The sequence below is a fragment of the Octodon degus genome, unplaced genomic scaffold, assembly GCF_000260255.1.
Source record: "Octodon degus isolate 3935 unplaced genomic scaffold, OctDeg1.0 scaffold00108, whole genome shotgun sequence".
Taxonomy (NCBI): domain Eukaryota; kingdom Metazoa; phylum Chordata; class Mammalia; order Rodentia; family Octodontidae; genus Octodon; species Octodon degus.
In genome coordinates, this window is record NW_004524684.1 from 662134 (window position 1) to 664897 (window position 2764).

General features: G+C 50.5%; 1 pseudogene across 1 annotated transcript in view; it reads left to right on the forward strand.

Moving 5' to 3' along the window:
• Positions 1 to 2396, forward strand: part of LOC101563959 — a 4032-nt pseudogene extending 1636 nt beyond the window's left edge. The window contains exons 2-3 of the transcript XR_192706.2: positions 151 to 1000; positions 1341 to 2396. The product of XR_192706.2 is annotated as a pre-mRNA-processing factor 6-like (transcript). The remainder of the gene's footprint in view (positions 1 to 150; positions 1001 to 1340) is intronic.
• The last annotated feature ends 368 nt before the right edge of the window (positions 2397 to 2764 follow it).

Below are 2764 nucleotides of genomic sequence, written 5' to 3' on the forward strand. Positions count from 1 at the left end.
TAGGATCACAAGTCCGCATCTTGTACAGCAATTAACCACTAAGAAGAATATATGCAGTGTATTATTTGTTGAAACTGTCCTTCCGATTTGATTTGAAACTGTCTCATTGCTATCTGTTTGGCAATAAAACTTTGAAAAAAAAAAAAAAAGAAAGCACTACTGCTCCTCAAGTCTGTTTGGAAGACAAATCCTCATCACTTGCCAGCCTGAATTGCCTCTGCACACTTGGAGGAAGTAACTGGAAAGCTGCAAGTAGCTCGGAACCTTACTATGAAAGGGACAGAGATGTGCCCAAGAGTGAAGATGTCTGGCTGCAAGCAGCCAGGTTGCAGCCTGGAGACACAGCCATGGCTGTTGTAGCCCAAGCTGTCCACCAGCTCCCACAATCTGTTAGGATTTACATCAGAGCAGCAGAGCTAGAAACAGACATTTGAGCAAAGAAGTAGGTTCTTCAAAAATCCCTTGAGCATGTTCCCAACTCTCTTTGCTTGTGGAAAGTGTCTATTGAGCTGGAAGAGCCTGAAGATGCTAGAATCATGCTCAGTCAAGCCGCAGAGTGCTGTCCCACCAGCGTAGAGCTCTGGCTGGCTCTAGCAAGGCTGGAGACTTATGAAAATGCCCACAAGGTCTTAAATAAAGCACATGAGAACATTCCTACAGACCAGCACATCTGGATCACAGCCGCCAAGCTGGAGGAAGCCAATGGAAACACTCAGTTGGTGGAGAAGATCACTGACTGAGCCATCACTTCACTGTGGGCCAGTGGTCTGGAAGTCAACCATGAGCAGTGGATCCAGGATCCTGAGGAGTATGACAGGGTGGGGAGTGTGGCCAGGTGCCAGGCAGTCATGCGTGTGGTGATTGGGATTGGGATTGAAGAAGAAGATCAGAAGCACACCTGGATGGAAGATGCTAACAGTTGTGTGGCCCACAATGCCCTGGAGTGTGCGCCAGCCAGCTATACCTATGCCTTGCAAGTATTCTCCAGCAAGAAGAGTATGTGAGGGCCGGCCAATAGCTCAGCAGATTAAAGCACCTGCAAACAGGTGCAGGGGCTGGGGGTTTGATCCCTGGGCCTGCCATGCCAGCCCAGCCCCTGGGGCATGCTGACATGGCAATTGAGACTGGGTGTGTTGGCAGCTGTAATCCCAGCTCTTGGGAGGCTGTAACAGGCGGGTCACTACAAGTCCGATCTAGTAGTGAGACCCTGAACACCCTGTAGACCTTTCCCTAAAATACAATAATAATAAGAAGAAGAAGAAGAAGAAGAAGAAGAAGAAGAAGAAGAAGAAGAAGAAGAAGAAGAAGAAGAAGAAGAAGAAGAAGAAGAAGAAGAAGAGTGTGTGGCTGTGAGCCACATACTTTGTCAAGGAGTCTCTAGAAGCACTTCTTCAGAGAGCTGTGGCCCACTGCCCCAAAGCAGAGATGTTGTGCCTCATGGGAGCTAAATCCAAGTGGCTGGCAGGGGACGTGCCTACAGCAAGGAGCATCTTGGCCTTGGCCTTCCAGGCCAGCCCCAACAGTGAGGAACTCTGTCTGGCAGCCAAGGAGCTGGCGTCAGAGAATAATGCATGCGAGCAGGCCCAGAGGCTGCTGGCTGAGGCATGGAGCAGCACACCCACAGCCCTGTGTTCAGGAAGGCCACTGCAGCTGCTCAGGAGCTGTGTGAGGAGGCACTGAGGCACTATGAGGACTTCCCCAAGCTGTGGATGATGAAAGGGCAGATTGAGGACCAGGGAGAGCCGATAGAGAAGGCTTGAGAAGCCTACAACCAGGGGCTAAAGAAGTGCCCCCACTCCACACCCCTGTGGCTCTTGCTTTCCCGGCTAGAGGAGAAGATTGGGCAGCTCACCCAAACACAGTCCATTTTGGAGAAGTCTCGCCTGAAGAACCCAAAGAATCCTGGGCTCTGGCTGGAGTCCGTGCAGCTGGAGTATTGAGCAGAGCTGAAGAACATTGCCAACACACTCATGGCCAACCATTGCAGGAGTGCCCCAACTCTGGTATCCTGTGGTCTGAAGCTATCGTCCTTGAGGCCAGGCCCCAGAGGAAGACCAAGAGTGAGGACACCCTGAAGGAGTGTGAGCATGCCTCACATGCTCCTGGCCATAGCCAAGCTGTTCTGGAGTGAACGGAAGATCATCAGGGCCCAGAAGTGGTTCCATTGCACAGTGAAGATTGATTCTGACCTAGGGGATGTGTGAGTTTTCTTCTACAAGTTTGAGCTGCAGCACAGCACTGAGGAGCAGCAAAAGGAGGTGAGGAAACACTGTGAGCACGCAGAGCCCTGACACAGGGAGCTGCGGTGCACCGTGTCCAAGAACATCGCCAGCTGGCAGCGGAAGACTGGGGAGATCATGGTGCCGGTGGCTGTTTGCATCAAGAATACCTTCTGAGAGATGTGTGGGAGTGGCACATGGCCAGGGATGCAAAGGGCCTCAGATACTTGTCTTCATTAAAAGATTTTTGTGTATCAAAAAATAAAAATAAGAAGAATACAGATTTAAAATTACTAAAATAGGGGCCAGCCAGATAGCTCAGCAGAATAAAGCACCTGTTTAGACAGAGCACAGCAGGGATTTGATCCTCGGCATGCCATGCTGGCCTCGCCCCCAGGGTGCACTGAGACGATGATTAAGACTGGGCATAGTAGAGAGTACCTGCAATCCCAGCACTTGGGAGGCTGAAAACAGGAGGCTCACTACGAGTCCATTCTTCATAGCGACACCCTGTAGACTCTGTACTAAATACAAAAAAAAAAAAA